The sequence below is a fragment of the Somniosus microcephalus genome, unplaced genomic scaffold (assembly GCF_052327205.1).
Source record: "Somniosus microcephalus isolate GS21.2 unplaced genomic scaffold, FLI_Smic_1.0 unresolved_chr2, whole genome shotgun sequence".
NCBI lineage: Eukaryota > Metazoa > Chordata > Chondrichthyes > Squaliformes > Somniosidae > Somniosus > Somniosus microcephalus.
The window spans coordinates 11421903-11439584 of NW_028225180.1; the positions used below are offsets into that span (position 1 = coordinate 11421903).

Below are 17682 nucleotides of genomic sequence, written 5' to 3' on the forward strand. Positions count from 1 at the left end.
CCTATGCAACAGGCTCGAGGAGCTGAATGGGCCTCCTCCTGTTCCTATGTAACAGGCTCGAAGAGCTGAATGGGCCTCCTCCTGTTCCTATGTAACAGGTTCGAGGGGTTGAATGGCCTCCTCCTGTGTAACAGCCTCGAGCGGCTGAAAGGCCTCCTCCTGTTCCTGTGTAGCGGGCTCGAGGGGCTGAATGGCCTCCTCCTGTTCCTGTGTAGCACACTAAAGGGGGTTGAATGGCGTGCTCCTGTGTAACAGGCTCGAAGGGCTGAATGGGCCTCCTTCAGTTCCTATGTAACAGGCTGGAGGGGCTGAATGGGCCTCCTCCTGTTCCTTTGTAACACGCTAGATGGGGCTGAATGGCCTCCTCCTGTTCCTGTGTAACAGGGTCGATGGGGCTGAATGGGCCTCCTCCTGTTCCTATGTAACAGGCTGGAGGGGCTGAATGGGCCTCCTCCTGTTCCTATGTAACAGGCTCGAGGGGCTGAATGGCCTCCTCCTGTTCCTATGTAACACGCTAGATGGGGCTGAATGGCCTCCTCCTGTTCCTGTGTAACAGGGTCGATGGGGCTGAATGGCCTCCTCCTGTTCCTGTGTAACCGGGTCAATGGGGCTGAATGGGCCTCCTCCTGTTACTGTGTAACACACTCGATGGGGCTGAATGGCCTCCTCCTGTTCCTGTGTAACAGGGTCGGGGGGGCTCAATGGCCTCCTCCTGTTCCTGTGTAACAGGGTCGATGGGGCTGAATGGCCTCCTCCTGTTCCTGTGTAACAGGGTCGATGGGGCTGAATGGCCTCCTCCTGTTCCTGTGTAACACGCTCGATGGGGCTGAATGGGCCTCCTCCTGTTCCTATGTAACAGGTTCGAGGGGCTGAATGGCCTCCCCCTTTTCCTATGTAACAGGCTCGAGGGGCTGAATGGCCTCCTCCTGTTTTGTGTAATAGGGTCGATGGGGCTGAATGGGCCTCCTCCTGTTCCTGTTTAACAGGGTCGAGGGGCTGAATGGCCTCCTCCTGTTTTGTGTAATAGGGTCGATGGGGCTGAATGGCCTCCTCCTGTTCCTGTGTAACAGGCTCGAGGGGCTGAATGGGCCTCCTCCTGTTCCTGTTTAACAGGGTCGATGGGGCTGAATGGGCCTCCTCCTGTTCTTTTGCTCCTGTTAATGAGCAGCACCTTTGAGTTTCTGTTTACTTTACACACTTTCAGGTTGTGGAGAAATCAGTTCAGTCCCGAGGGAAGGAACCAGCTTCAATCGATGAAGGAATCTGTACATCGGGTGACCGTTTTCGTATAGGTACAGAGGGCGACCCACTTTCTAACGGCCTGGAATTTGCCATTGCCGTGACGACCAATCTCTTGGCGCTCGCCATCATTCCCGCATTAATCTGACCGCAGCCTCTGGTGTCCGCAATTTCGCTGTTAAACGGTGAAATCCAGAGCTTGCTGGCAGTGATACCCTGCTCTTCCACAGGGTGTGCTGTTGAGTTCCTTGCCGATAAAAATCGCTTAGAAATCACTGAATTGACGTGAATTCCACTTTTAATGCCATATTCTCGCTGTAAAAATTCTTGCAAAAGTTGCACCTTGCTGAATGAGGTGTAATCGGGTTTCTTAGCAGCGTACTAAGTCATAATTACTGCTGAAAAACCTCTCTGGCCCTGTAAAACGAATTTTATAAGTGTGGAGTGTCATCCCCTCCATTCCATGATGGAAATTCTGCAGATTTATAAAATAATAAAAAGTTCTATATTTTGTTAGAGTTTCTCCATGATGTTTCATCTTCTGCCTTAATCCCATGTGTATGTCCCCAATCTTCACTTCGCTTTCTGTAAAAGTATTAAACGGTGAATGCTTACATCTGCTTTTTACTTCCTGGTTTGCTGTCTGAGAATTCTTCAATGTGCTTGGCTGCTCAGCTTGCTTGATGACGTCACTGTTGCTGGACGCCATGTCAACGGTGCCAACATGAAATTAGCGTCAGGAACCGATGACACGCAGCCCGCTAAAGGTTTGTGGGCAGCTTTCTTCGAGGACAGCGGCAAGCGCCGTCAATTCACCGCTGACCTCAAAATCCGACCCAATAGGCCCGTGTTCAGTGCAGCTCTGTATTTTTAATATCTTCTAAACATGTAAATTGGTTTTATAGCAAATCAATTTCCAGCCCGTTTTGCCGTGCGGGATTAAATGTTGTTAATCCGACGGCCTTCCTCTTGTGTCCAGATAGGGGCGGCGCTGATTCACACCGGGGTACAGTGCCTCGGGTCAGGACTCTGCTCCGACTCCAGTGCCTTTCAATTTTAGTCGTTGCTCAATGGGCAGCACCCTCGCTTCTGAGTCAGAAGGTTGTGGGTTTAAACCCCCCCGACTTGGCTTACGTCCGTCCCATCAACATCTACGTGCACTGCCGACAGGAAACCCGGCAGAGAGGCGCGGTGAAGCCCTACCGAGTCGAAGTGCCGAGCCTGGGAGAGTAGGACGATCTACCGCCGAGCGGCACAGACATCCATCGCAAATAGTCCTCTTCTTCCCCTCTCTCTTTCTCCCCTTCCCCTCTCTCCTTCTCCCCATCCTCTCTCCTTCGCCCCTTCCCTCTCTCCTTCACCCACCTCTCTCCTTCTCCAGTTCCCTTCTCCCCTTCCCTCTCTCCTTCTCCCCTTTCCCTTCCCCTCCTCCCCTTCTCTCTCTCCTTCTCCCCTCCTTTCCCCTCTCTCTCCTCCTCCCTTTCCCCATTCTCATTCACACTATCCCTCTCTCCTTCTCCCTGCCCTCTCTTCTTCTCTCCTTCCCTCACTGCTCCCCTTCCCCCTCTCTCCTTCCCCCTCCTTCCTCTCCCTCTCTCTCCCTCTCCCCTTCTCCCTCTCCCCTTCACTTTCACCTTCACATCCTCGCTCTCTTCCCCTTCCCTTTTTTCCTCCTCCACTTCCCCTCTCTTCCCTTCTGCCTCTCTCATTCCCCCTCCTCTCTCTCCTTCTCCTCCTCCCTCTCTCCCGCTCCCCTTCCCTTTCTCCCTCTCCCCTCCCTTCTCCCCTTCCCCCACTCTCCTTCTCCCCTGCTCTCTCTCTCACTCCCCTCCTCTCTCTCACACCCTGTCTTGTTTTGCACACTTTGTACAAAAATAATCAATTGCAGGACAATGGAGTATTACAGTTTAAACTATTTTAATGAAGCATCAGGTTTGTTCTGACCCACAGCAGTACAGCACCGTGTGGACAAGATGGAGTCAGGACCCCCTGGGTCTTCTAAACAATAGCCGTCTTCACAGATGCCTGCAGGCCAATGACAACTCAGCATGTGATCACATGTGAATATAATAGGTATTCCTTACAGATGCCTGCGGGCCAATGATAATTCAGTATGCAAATGTTACATCCCCTTTCTTTTAAAAGAAAAATGTTGTGCATTACATTTGAACCTTTCTTCTACATAATATTCTCAGTAGCATCAACATATAAGTAAACTCAACATTTAACTAGCACTGAAAACATCTCAACATTTCAATAACGATGTACAGTTATTTTTTTAGGGCAGCGATCTGTCTACACCCTTTGACAGTTCACAAGTCAAGGATAACTCTAGGCACGACCTCTCGTCAGAATGACGGTGTTGTTCCTTGGTGTTCAGGAGGTGCCTGCGATTGCGGCGGTACACCTCTCCTGGGGTGCGGACGTGATACGATCGCTCAGTGTCAGCTGGCTGGATGACGACTGCAGGCTTCCAGTAGTCATGCTCCTGGATTCTGACAGATTCTCCATTGTGCAGCAGCGGCAGTAGTCTAGCTGACCTGTCATAGTATCTCTTTTGGTGTTGCTGTCTCTGTACACATTTTGCATGCACTTGCTTGCAGCCGACGACCTGCCAGGGCCTGTCTGGGATACGGTGAGGTATCATGGGCTCGTTGACATTTGATGGGCGGCGTTCTAGACAAATGGAACATTTTCCGACAATGTCCTCAATGTGTTTGCACATTCCGGGCCAAAACATAATGTCACATGCTCTTTGTTTGCATTTTTCCATGCCCATATGTCCAGCATGAATTTTTGTCAACATCTCTTCTCTGAGACTGGTAGGGATGATGATTTTCTCCCCTTTGAAGATGATTCTGTTGATTTGTGACAGTTCATCTCTGTGGTTCCAGAATTCAGATATGCTCTGAGGCCACTTCCTCCTTTCCTCAGGCCATCCTTCATGTATGACTTTGCTCAGCAGTGTGAGTTGTGCATCTTTCTCTGTTCCTGCTCGGATCTCCTTCAGTTTTGAGTCACTCACAGGTAAGCTGTTGTACACCATGTGCACCTGCACATCCATGCCTTCACTGAGGCTGCTGTCCTGGTAGCTAAGATACTTTCTGGAGAGCGTGTCTGTGACAGGAATGTCTTTGCCTGGACGGTGAATGATTGTGAAATCATACTTCTGTAGCTGAAGGATCATTCTCTGTAGCCTTGGTGGGGCTGCGGCTAGTGGTTTCCTCATGATTGACTCGAGGGGCTTGTGGTCGGCCATAGGCGTATTGGTGGAAACACTTACATCCAAACAGAATTGCATATAGCTCTTTCTCGATTTGAGCACAGTTGATTTCACTGTCTGTGAGAGATCTGGAAGCGTAGCCGATGGGCTTTCCTTCTTGCAGTAATACTGTGCCTAGTCCGTACTTTGGCGCGTCCACTTGTAGTCTGAGGTCTTTGTTGGGGTCAAAGTAGGCAAGAACTGTTCCTGGTTCTCTGGTGATTAGGTCTTTCATTTTCTGAAATGCTGTGTCATGTTGTTTGCCCCATAGGAACTCATTGGATTGTTTGAGCAACTGATGCATGGGTGCGTTGATTTCGGAGATGCTCGGGACAAACTTGGCTAAGTAGTTAACCATGCCTAGTACTGTCTCTAGCTCTGCGCGGTTCTTCAGCGGCTCCATCTTCTTGATGGCGGCGATTTTCTCTGGATCAGGCTTAATGCCATCAGTTGAGAGGCGATGCCCGAAATAACTGATCTCGGTGGATCCGATTATGCTTTTCTCGGAGTTGAGCCGAATACCTTTCTCCCATGATCTTTGTAGCATCGCACGGAGGTTCATGTCATGTTTCTCTCTATTCCTGACATAGATGAGGATGTCGTCTACGATTGCGACTACTCCGTCGAGGCCTTCATAGCTTTCGTCAGTCTTCCGCTGGAATTCATCCTGAGCTGAGATAAGACCAAATGGTTAATGCAGAAATCGGTAGCGTCCAAATGGTGTGTTGAACGTTGTTAGCTTAGATGACTCTTCCATGAGCTTGATAGTCCAGTATCCTGATCATGCGTCCATTACACTGAAGTAACGTGCTCCCACTAGCTTGGGTGTGATGTCATCTAGCGTTGGTAGAGGGTAGTGAGAGCGTTTGATAGCCTTGTTCAAATCTCTGGGGTCGAGACAGACTCTGAGCTTGCCTGTACATGGTTTCTCAACCACTACTAACACGTTGACCCACTCTGTCGGTTCTGTTTCCCGGACGATGATTTCTGTATTCTCCATGCTCTGCAGCTCCTCCTTCAGGCGACTACGTAGAGCAAGGGGTATCCTTCTCGGTGGGCAAACCACAGGGGTTGCTGCTGGGTCAAGGTGAATAGTGCATTCACCTGGGAATAGCCCGATTCCTTTGAAAATGTCAGCAAACTCCTCCATGACTGTCTGCTTCTCAACTGGTGCTGTCAATGATAGCACTAGCTTGACGAGGTCCATGTCTAAACATGCCTTCAGGCCTAGCACTGGAGGTGCTTGAGTGTCAACAATGTAAATGTCCAACACCATGTCGCTTTCTTTGTACTTGCATTTCATCACGTATGTGCCTTTTACAATGAGCTGCTCACCTCCATAGCCGGTCAGTCTGCATGAGGTGGGCTGCAGCTCACACTCATCCTTCAAGCTGTGATACTCACTCAGAGGAATTACATTAACCTGAGATCCAGTGTCTAGTTTAAACTTAAGCTCTTTGCCCAGTTTTCCTATCTCAATATCGGCATAGGCTTGCTCAGTCTCTGAAATCTGTTTTTTCTGTGACACAGAATCAATAAACAGTTCCTCTGCATTTGGCTCGCTATCTGGCATTTGGCCGTCACTCACTGTGTGTACTGCTTTTCCAAAAACAGTCTTGCAAACTTTAGCAAAGTGGTTCCATTTACCACATTTAGTACATTGCCTTCCTTTGGCAGGGCAGTACTCCTTTTCTCCATGCCAGTTGTTTTCACAATATCCACACTTTTTGAAGCGTTTTATGTCTGTGTCGCCCATTTTTAGAACTCTCGCTGTTCTTTCTGTTCTGAAACACGCTCTCTGGGCAGTGTTCTTTGGTGTGTGTCTATTAACTGCCTGCACTGTCTGTTCACTCGAGCTGCTGGTGGTGCCGGTTATGGTTTTCAACTGTGCTTAGGCTATCTCGTGCGATCTAGCTATGTCTATAGCTTTGTCCAGCGTTAGCCCGGACCCAACATTCAAAAGTCTGTATCCAATCTTTTTCATATCAAGCCTGAGGCCCACCAATACATCCTGATATTTCACACTTCCTGCCTTTGCTTTGCTGTTTTTATTCTCAAGATGTGACAAAGGACATAAGATGAATCAGTTGGGTTTTTAACCAATAATTCATCCCCTGGCCATTTGCTTGACCCCTGGGGTCAGTCTGTAAATTTATTATAATTCAAACTTGCAATTTACTCACATGGGATTTGAATTCATCAACTATATGGAGCTGTTCAGAGTCACTGTGGAACTCACCATAACCAGACTGTCACATTCACCACACCTGCTGCAAGAATCACCAACACAGGAGCTTAGCCTGAACAAGGTGGAAGATTTCTTCATTGTTCAGTTTGCTTTTGACTCGAGTATCAAACAGCTTGGCTCCCAGATTGACCCCTTAAACAACACGTGCCAGAGAGAGAGAGAGAGTGAGAGAGAGAAAGTGAGAGAGAGAGAAAGTGAGAGAGAGAGAAAGTGAGAGAGAGAGAGAGAGAGAAAGTGAGAGAGAGAGAGAGATAGAAAGTGAGAGAGATAGAAAGTGAGAGAGAGATAGAAAGTGAGAGAGAGAAAGAGTAAGAAAGGGAGAGAGAAAGTGAAAGTAAGAGAGAGAGAAAGAGAGTGAGAAAGTGAGAGAGAGGGAGAGAGAGACAGTGAGAGAGACAGTGAGAGAGAAAGTGAGAGAGAGAGAAAGCGAGAGAGAGAAAGAGAGAGAGATAGAAAGTGAGAGAGAGAGTGAGAAAGTGAGAGAGACAGAAAGTGAGAGAAACAGAGAGAAAAAGAGAAAGCGATAGAATGACAGCGACAGAAAGGGAGTGACAGAGAATGACAAAGATAGTGTGGTAGAGACAGAAAGAGGGAGAAAGATAGAAAGAAGGAGGCAGAGAGAGATAGAGTGTAACTCAGTTGCCTTGGGACGTTTTAGTACATGGCAGTTGCTCTATTGTTGTTGAGAGGTGACTATTGAAGAGCCTGAGGCAGGTATCGGGGGATGAGACACAATCTGAGTGTTGAACTGCACCCTGCCTCATTCAGTTTAGACAGGTGGCTCCATAGCTCAGGGGTTAGAGCACTGGGGAGGGGGAGAGGGAGGGAGGGGAAGGGGGGAGAGGAAGGGCAAAGGAGGAGAGAGAGGGAGATGAAGGGGGATAGAGACGGAGGTGAAGGGGAGAGAGAGGGAGGGAGAGAGTGGGAGGGGAAGGGGGAGAGAGAGGGACGGGGAGGGGGGAGAGAGAGGGAGGGGACGGGGGAGAGAGAGGAAGGGGGAGAGAGGGAGGGAAAGGAGGGAGGGGAAGGGGAGAGAGGGGGGGAAGGGGAGAGAGGGAGGGGAAGGGGAGAGAGGGAGGGGAAGGGGAGAGAGGGGGAAGGGGGGAGGGGAAGGGGAGAGAGGGAGGGAGGGGAAGGGGAGAGTGAGGGAGGGAGAGAGGGAGGGGAAGGTGAGAGAGAGGGAGGGAGGGAGAGAGAGCGAGGGGAAGGAGGGAGATAGAGGGAGGGGAAGGGAGCGAGAGAGAGGGAGGGGAAGAGGAGCGAGAGGGAGGGAAAGGGAGAGAGAGAGGGCGGGGGAGGAGAGAGAGGGAGGGGAAGGGGGAGAGAGAGGGAGGGGAAGGGGACAGAGAGAGGGAGGGGAAGAGGGAGAGAGAGGGAGGGAGAGAGAGGGAGGGAAAAGGAGGAGAGAGAGGGAGGGAGAGAGGGAGGGGAACGAGAGGGAGGGGAAGTGGCAGAGAGAGGGGGGAGGGAGTGGGATGGGAAGGGGAGAGAGAGAGGGGGATGGGAATGAGGGGGAAAAATCACGTGGATAGGCTGGTCGTCGATGGAGGTGGGAGTAAAACCCGAAAGTTGTAGTCCCGCCTCCTTCCCGACTGCTGAATGAAAATCCAGCCTGAGTGTTGACTGGCGCCTGCCTCATTCTTCAAACGCACAACACTAACTGGAATGAGAAGCACTCTAGGGCAGGTGGCTCCATAGCTGAAGGGTTAGCGCAGTGGTCTTGTAAACCACAGGTCGTGATTTGAAATGTTGCTGGGGCCTCTACAAAATTTAGCTTCTGTTTCTGAACTCACCGTTAATTCACAGCATGCTTACTTTTAAGTATAAAACAGCTCTGAGACCAACACGAGAACAGGCTCTCTCCACCTCCCCCTCTCCTTCTGTTCAGTTATGCTGTACTCCCCCTCTTTGCCTCTCTCTCTCCCTCCCCTTCCCCTCCTCTCTCAACCCTTCCCCCCCCTCTCTCTCCACTTCCCTTCCTCCCACTGTTTCCCCTTCCCCCTCTCACTCTGTCCTTTCCCCTTGGGGAGAGAAGAAGGGGGAGGAGGAGAGGAGGATGGGGAGAGAAGAGGCAAAAGGGAGAGAGAGGGGGTAGGGGAGAGAGAAAAGGGAAGGTGATAGAGAGAGGGGAAGTGGAAAGAGTAAGAGACAGAAAAAGTGAGAGAAAGAGAGATAGAGAGAAATGTTAGGGAGAAAGTGAGAGAGAGAGAGTGAGAGAGAGAAAGTGAGAGAGGGACAGAGGGAGAAAGTGACAGAGGGAGAAAGAGAGCGAGAAAGAGAGTGACTGAAAGTGAGAGAAAGTGAGAGAGAGAATGTGAGAGAGGGACAGAGAGGGAGAGAAAGTGATAGAAAGAATTAGAGAGAGAGAAAGTTAGAGAGAGGGAGTGACAGAAAGTGAGAGAGAGAAAGAGAGAGAGTGACAGCGAGATTGAGAGAGAGGGAATGACAGAAAGTGAGAGAGAGATAGAGAGAAAGTGAGAGAGAGAAATTGAGAGAGAGAGAAAGAGAGAGAAATTGAGAGAGAGAGAAAGAGAGAGAAATTGAGAGAGAAAGTGAGAGAGAGACGGAGAGAGAATACGAGAGAAAGAAAGAGAGAGAGAGAAAGTTAGAGAGAGCGAGATATAGAGAGAGAAAGTGAGAGAAAGTGTGAGAGAGAAAGTGAGAGATGGAGAGAGAATGAGAGACAGACTGAGAGAAAGTGAGAGAGAGAGAAAGTGAGAGAGAGAAAGTGAGAGAGAGATAAAGTGAGAGAGGGAAAGTGAGAGAGACACAGAGAAAAAGAGAGAAAATAGAACAACAGAGGCAGACAGGGAGCGACAGGGAGTGACAGAAGGATAGAGAGAGAGTGGTAGAGACACAAAGAGGGAGAAATATAGAATGAAGGAGGCAGACAGACTGAGAGAGAGATAGAGTGTAACTGAGTTGCCTTGGGACGTTTTAGTACATGAAAGTTGCTCTATTGTTGTTGAGAGGTGACTATTGAAGAGCCTGAGGCAGGTATCGGGGGATGAGACACAATCTGAGTGGTGAACTGTGCCCTGCCTCATTCTTCAAACGCACAGCACTAACTGGAATGAGAAACACTCCAGTGCAGGTGGCTCCATAGCTCAGGGGTTAGAGCACTGGTCTTGTAAACCAGGGGTCGTGAGTTCAAATCTCACTGGGGCTTCTGCAAGTTTGTTAATTCACAGCATGTTTACTGTTGTGTATGTAACCGGTTACCTTTAAGGGAACTATTGAACGTAACCGTTCGCCTTTAAGAGCACTACTTTAGGGTGGCACTATTTGTTGGCTCATGTATACTGTAATACCGATAGTGACCACACCAGTATATAAGGGTTGTGATACGTTAACTAGGGCAGAATCGCCCGAACCTCTGAATAGTAAAGACCTGTTTTATTTTGTTAATCGTGGAGTCTGTGGATTATTTACAATACAACCCACAGACTTAACATTGGCGACGAGTCGGATTCGAACTCTGCGGCAGTTATTTCACGGCGGCTTCGTCCACAAACAGGACGTTGAAGGTTTCAAATCTCACCACCCCACTGGAAGTGACAGGCATTAGGACCCTGAAGCCTCCATCAGCGACTGAGCACTGCAGAGCAGAAGACATCCAGGCAGCTTGTGAGGAGAAACAGGCTGGGAAGACAGAGGTACAGGGCCATCGATCGGGAGATAAGGGCCGGGCCGCTTTGGAGTGCGAGGCGCAGCCGGGCCATCGATCGGGAGATAAGGGCGATCGCAATCCCTGATAAGAGCCGCGGTGAAACGCGTGAGCGGGTGAGCCAGAGCCCGGGAGGGTGCAAGCGAGAGGCGCTTAGCGGGCCAGCGATCGCACCAGCGATAAGGGCCGGGAGCCGCTTCAAGCGAGAGGCGCTTAGCGCACCAGCGATAAGGGCCGGGAGGCGCTTAGCGGGCCAGTGATCGCACCTGTGATAAGGGCTGAGAACCGCTTCGGGCGGGCGGCGCACCAGCGATCGCACAGGAGATACGGGCCGCACTCGGGCTGACAGTCAGCGTCGGGGGACGGGTGAAAACCGCCATTGAAGTGGGCGGAGAGCGCCGAGAAGCGCGGGAAAACCGCCATTGAAGTGGGCGGGGAGAGCGAGAAGCGCGGGAAAGCCGCCATTTTTCACGGGAAAACCGCTGGGGAAGAAGACAGAAGCGGGAAACCGCCATCTTAGAAAATTAATTAGAATTTTCAGAAAGGCTGGTGTGTTCTCAAGAAGAGAGGAAAAATAAGAATAAGTAAAGCAATACTTGTACTGTTCTTGAAAAGAGAAGAAGATGTCTAAGCGAGGAAATATTAATGATTTTAATGCTGAAATAGAAGACTGGGCCACGTATGTGGAACGCATAGAAATATATTGCGTAGCCAACGACATTGAGGATGACGACAAGGCAATAACTTTGTTAAATTCGATGGGAGCAAAAACATACGGGCTTTTGAAACATCTAATAGCACCAGTTAAACCAGTGGACCAGACCTTCAAAGAGATCGTAGCAGTGCTGAAGGATCACTTGAACCCCACACCGTTGATGCTGGCTGAACGATTTAAATTTTACGCCAGAACCCAGAGGCAAGATGAAAGCAATGTGGAATACTTAGTCGAACTGCGTAAGCTAGCGAAATACTGCCAGTTTGGAGGGAATTTGACAGAGGAGCTGCGGGACAAGTTCGTATGCGGCTTGGCCAAAGAAGGAACGCAGAAGCGACTTCTGGAAGAAAACGACCTCACACTGGACAGGGCTGTCCTCATAGCTTCATCGCACGAAGCCGCAGCGAAAGGAACGGCGGAAATGCAGCTAAAGGCGGCGGCACTCGGGGTGGACCAAATGACTGCAAGCACTTCCAAATGCTACCGTTGTGGAAAGACAACGCACGACCAGAATCAGTGCTGGTTTAAGAACCAAGAGTGCAGGAAATGTGGCAAACTGGGTCACATCGCGAAGGTATGCAGGTCCGGAAAGAAGACCAACAAGCAAAGGAAGCCACCACCACAAGGAAAGTACAACAAGGTACATATCAGGTGGCTGAAAAGAGTTCAGACGAACAAAATTCAGACTCAGACCCAAACAGCCAGGAGCTGGATAGTCTGAGAATCCACAATGTGGGTAAAGTAACTGATCTACAGACGATCTGGGTCACACTAAAAATAGCTGGAGTCCAAGTACGAATGGAGCTGGACACGGGATCAGCTGTATCAGTCATCAACCAAAAGGACTACCACCGGCTATTCTCTCTCATACCCTTAAGAAATACCAAGTTCGTATTATAGACATACACGGGGCATAATGTATACCCCAGGGGGAAAATAAGAGTCAAGGTGAGGGATAGGGGTAAAGTACACCCAAGAATGAATTTGTACGTACTACCTGAGGGAGGACCACCACTTCTAGGACGGGAGTGGATCAAGAAAATAGACATGGAATGGCACTACCTACAAGCAATGACGAGTGAGGACTCGGTGCAGACAAGCAGCTCAGACTCCGAGCCGGAAGACGATAAGTCCAGCTTACGTATGAAAAACAAGGTTAACATGAACTCACGGACTAAGGTTGGAAAATCGATGGCGTGCATAAAGACAGAGAATTCTGAGTCTGTTCAAGTTACAGACATATGCATTACGGAGGAACACCGGGCTCGAACTCAACGTTATTTCAAAGAACGACAACAATTAGAACAATTAAGTTACCGCCTCGTACAAGAGATGAAAACAATGAAAAAGTTCTATGACACCGAATGGGAGAGTCTGGAAAGACAACAGAACCTACTGGCTCAAGCAGAGAGCGACCATAGAGCCATCGTGACCAATTACCGATCACATCTCCCTTATGATGTTCAGGAGTTAGAATATTTGCATGATCCAGAGATACAGCAGAAGGGCAAACCACACTACACTGAGGATTTTGTTCTGCAATTAGAGACGGAGCTAGTGCAGGCAAGGTTAAGAGAAGTTGAATCGCAGGGTGCTCTTAAGGAGATGCAGAAACAAATCTTGGACATGGAAAAGAGAAACGCTTCTTTACCTGATGTGAATAATGTGGACATGTTGCGAGAGGGGATTATTGAGACGAAACTGAAAGAAGCTAAGCAAAGGATGTTGGAACTTGAAACACAGAACCAAATCAGCAGAAATCAGCTATGTCGAGCAGAGGAGGAGTGCTATGGTCTACATGAGAAGGTGCAATATCTCTCAGCCCAGAATAAGGGGCTACTCACGAATAAAGAAGAATTGATGGCAGTGAGACTTCGAGAGGCAGATAGCATAGCAGCCTTGGCTGAACTCCAACAGGAAATTGCAAAAAAACCAATTGCAGAGGAATCTTCAGGAAGCCAGGATTTTATTCCAGTCCTTCTTTACGACTCCTTGCAAGCAGAGTGTGAGAAGTTGAAAGAACAGTATGGACAGGCCCAGGCTACAATTCTGGAGGGGATTAACTTGGCAACTTCCGAAAAGCTAGTGTTAGAGAAAGCATATGAGCAACTAAAGGTTGAACATGAACGACTAAAGGTTGACCATAAGCAAGAATTACAAAGACTGCAGGAAATGTTTGATGAGCTTCAGGCCAAGGCTGACTCATCGGTAAAGATTCCATCAATAGATGAAAAATTAGTGGTGGAAGACATGGCAGAACATGAAATGCAGGACGTCCAAGAACTCGTTAAATTATTGAAGGAAACCCAAGACAAATATGAGGCGGCAATGGCCGAGGTTCAACAACTTGAACATATTCAACTAGGAATCCTTTCAGTAGAAGAAAAGGAAACTGTAAGAATGGGCCCTGAACATGAGCTTAAATCTTCAAAGGAGAGGGGTTTGGAGCTCTCAAAAGTTATTAAAATAGCTGAGGTTGCAACACAGACTGAGAATGCGGAAACGGCTGCTTCAGTAGAGGGATTGAATAGTCCGATCAATCAATCTCCAAAGGAAGTTGAAGTATTAAAATCACAAATGAGGTCATTAGTAAACAACTTGCTGAAAGCCCAGAAAAAGCTAGATGAAGCGGAACACATGAAGAAGTCTCTTCAGGAAAGATGTCTGGATTTGGAACAAAAGCTGGCTGACGTCCAGCTGGGTATGGAGGACATAGAAGACCCTCTCGCTGGTCTAGCTCAGGACGACACCGAATATTACCATGACCTGTCGGACGACTCCGAATATTACGATGTCCTGTCCTGCCCAGCTTGTAACTTCGACCCCCAAGGTGCAGAAATCATGGAAGAGCACCAAAAGTCTACGGAACATCGGGAGAAGGTGGCTCTACGACGGGAAGCAAGAGAGATAGAGAAGGAACAGCAGTCGGATAGCGTCCAGTTGGGTAAGGAAGAAGTAGAAGGGCCTCTCGACCTGTTGAGTGATACTGAATACTACGAGGATGTGGTATGCCCAAATTGTGATGGAAACTCCCAAAGTGCTGAAATCCGGAGGAAGCACTTAAGGTCTAAAGAACATAGAGAGTTGGTGGCATTACAGCTGGCTGCCGAGAAGATGGGAACGACAAGAGTTGTAAAAAGGCAGAAAAGAAAAAGAAGAGGCCGAAAATAATAATTGTTTAAAATATTGTTACTTCTACTACCTCCGGCCAAACACTACGAAAAGATGCTGTCTGGAACGAATTAAGATCAGAGACTGAATTTACGAACTGTTCCCACAGAGACTGAACCTGTAAACTGTTCCACTGAGAGTATGTTTGTAAACTGTTATATGATGTTGACTCCATCGAGAGTATTCTGTAAATTGTTCTATGACGTTGACTCCATCGAGGGTATATCTCTAAACTGTTATATGAAGTTGAAGATTGTATGTTTAAAGGGGATTCTGTAAGTAATAAGCTAATAAGGGAGGAGTGTTGTGTAAGTAACCGGTTACCTTTAAGGGAACTATTGAATGTAACCGTTCGCCTTTAAGAGCACTACTTTAGGGTGGCACTATTTGTTGGCTCATGTATACTGTAATACCGATAGTGACCACACCAGTATATAAGGGTTGTGATACGTTAACTGGGGCAGAATCGACCGAACATCTCAATAGTAAAGACCTGTTTTATTTTGTTAATCGTGGAGTCTGTGTATTATTTACAATACAACCCACAGACTTAACAGAGGGGATTGTGGAGATACATGGGTCTGGGCAGAGAGTTGTATGTGTTCAGTGTTGTGTGGAAGGGAGGGAGAGGGGGGAGGAGGAGGGGATTGTTGAGATACATGGGTCTGGGCGGAGAGTTGGATGTGTTCAGTGTTGTGCGGAGGGGAGGGAGAGAGGGGGGGGAGGAGGGGAGTGTGGAGATACATGGGTCTGGGCGGAGAGTTGGATGTGTTCAGTGTTGTGCGGAGGGGAGGGAGAGAGGGGGAGGAGGAGGGGATTGTGGAGATACATGGGTCTGGGCGGAGAGTTGGATGTGTTCAGTGTTGTGTGGAGGGGAGGAAGAGAGGGGGAGGAGGAGGGGATTGTGGAGATTCATGGGTCTGGGCGGAGAGTTGGATGTGTTCAGTGTTGTGCGGAGGGGAGGGAGAGAGGGGGAGGAGGAGGAGGGGATTGTGGAGATACATGGGCCTGGGCGGAGAGTTGGATCTGTTCAGTGTTGTGCGGAGCGGAGGGAGAGAGGGGGAGGAGGAGCGGATTGTGGAGATACATGGGTCTGGGCGGAGAGTTGGATTTGTTCAGTGTTGTGCGGAGGGGAGGGGGGGAGGAGGAGGGGATTGTGGAGATACATGGGTCTGGGCGGAGAGTTGGATGTGTTCAGTGTTGTGCGCAGGCGGGTAGTGAGGGGGAGGAGGAGGGGATTGTGCAGATACATGGGTCTGGGCGGAGAGTTGGATGTGTTCAGTGTTGTGTCGAGGGGAGGGAGAGAGGGGGAGGAGGAGGGGATTGTGGAGATACATGGGTCTGGGCGGAGAGTTGGATGTGTTCAGTGTTGTGCGGAGGGGCGGGAGAGAGGGGGGAGGAGGAGGGGATTGTGGAGATACATGGGTCTGGGCGGAGAGTTGGATGTGTTCAGTGTTGTGCGGAGGAGAGGGAGAGAGGGGGAGGAGGAGGGGATTGTGGAGATACATGGGTCTGGGCGGAGAGTTGGATGTGTTCAGTGTTGTGCAGAGGAGAGGGAGAGAGGGGGAGGAGGAGGGGATTGTAGAGATACATGGGTCTGGGCGGAGAGTTGGATCTGTTCAGTGTTGTGTGGAGGGGAGGGAGAGGTGGAGGAGGAGGGGATTGTGGAGATACATGGGTCTGGGTGGAGAGTTGGATGTGTTCAGTGTTGTGTGGATGGGAGGGAGAGAGGGGGAGAAGGAGGGGATTGTGGAGATACATGGGTCTGGGCGGAGAGTTGGTTGTGTTCAGTGTTGTGCGGAGGGGAGGGAGAGAGGGGGAGGAGGAGGGGATTGTGGAGATACATGGGTCTGGGCGGAGAGTTGGATGTGTTCAGTGTTGTGTGGAGGGGAGGGAGAGAGGGGGAGGAGGAGGGGATTGTGGAGATACATGGGTCTGGGCGGAGAGTTGGATGTGTTCAGTGTTGTGTGGAGGGGAGGGAGAGAGGGGGAGGAGGAGGGGATTGTGGAGATACATGGGTCTGGGCGGAGAGTTGGATGTGTTCAGTGTTGTGCGGAGGGGAGGGAGAGAGGGGGAGGAGGAGGAGATTGTGGAGATACATGGGTCTGGGCGGAGAGTTGGATGTGTTCAGTGTTGTGTGGAGGGGAGGGAGAGGGGGAGGAGGAGGGGATTGTGGCGATACATGGGTCTGGTCGGAGAGTTGGATGTGTTCAGTGTTGTGCGGAGGGGAGGGAGAGAGGGGCAGGAGGAGGGGATTGTGGAGATACATGGGTCTGGGCGGAGAGTTGGATGTGTTCAGTGTTGTGCGGAGAGGAGGGAGAGAGGGGGAGGAGGAAGAGATTGTGGAGATACATGGGTCTGGGCGGAGAGTTGGATGTGTTCAGTGATATCCGGAGGGGAGGGAGAGACGGGGAGGAGGAGGGGATTGTGGAGATACATGGGTCTGGGTGGAGAGTTGAATGTGTTCAGTGTTATCTGGAGGGGAGGGAGAGACGGGGAGGAGGAGGGGATTGTGGAGATACATGGGTCTGGGCGGAGAGTTGGATGTGTTCAGTGTTGTGCGGAGGGGAGGGAGAGAGGGGGAGGAGGAGCGGAGTGTGGAGATACATGGGTCTGGGCGGAGAGTTGTATGTGTTCAGTGTTGTGCGGAGGGGAGGGAGAGAGGGGGAGGAGGAGGGGATTGTGGAGATACATGGGTCTGGGCGGAGAGTTGGATGTGTTCAGTGTTGTGTGGAGGGGAGGGAGAGAGGGGGAGGTGGAGGGGATTGTGGAGATACATGGGTCTGGGCGGAGAGTTGGATGTGTTCAGTGTTGTGCGGAGGGGAGGGAGTGAGGGGGGGGAGGAGGGGATGGTGGAGATACTTGGGTCTGGGCGGAGAGTTGGATGTGTTCAGTGTTGTGTGGAGGGGATTGAGAGAGGGGGAGGAGGAGGGGATTGTGGAGATACATGGGCCTGGGCGGAGAGTTGGATGTGTTCAGTGATATCCGGAGGGGAGGGAGAGACGGGGAGGAGGAGGGGATTGTGGAGATACATGGGTCTGGGCGGAGAGTTGGATGTGTTCAGTGTTGTGCGGAGGGGAGGGAGAGGGGGGAGGAGGAGGGGATTGTGGAGATACATGGGACTGGGCGGAGAGTTGGATGTGTTCAGTGTTGTGCGGAGGGGAGGGAGAGAGGGGAGGAGGAGGGGATTGTGGAGATACATGGGTCTGGGCGGAGAGTTGGATGTGTTCAGTGTTGTGCGGAGCGGAGGGAGTGAGGGGGGGGAGGAGGGGATTGTGGAGATACTTGGGTTTGGGCTGAGAGTTGGATGTGTTCAGTGTTGTGCGGAGGAGAGGGAGAGAGGGGGAGGAGGAGGGGATTGTGGAGATACATGGGTGTGG

At 50.3% G+C, this 17682-nt stretch overlaps 1 protein-coding gene and 1 non-coding gene across 2 annotated transcripts in view; one reads left to right on the plus strand and one right to left on the minus strand.

Annotated features, from left to right (window-relative positions):
- Window positions 1-17682, minus strand: part of LOC147092098 (AMP deaminase 3-like) — a 997179-nt gene that overhangs the window by 847700 nt on the left and 131797 nt on the right. The gene's annotated exons all lie outside the window — the stretch shown is intronic.
- On the plus strand, window positions 9846-9918 carry trnat-ugu (transfer RNA threonine (anticodon UGU)). The gene has a single exon. It is a non-coding gene; the product is annotated as a tRNA-Thr (tRNA).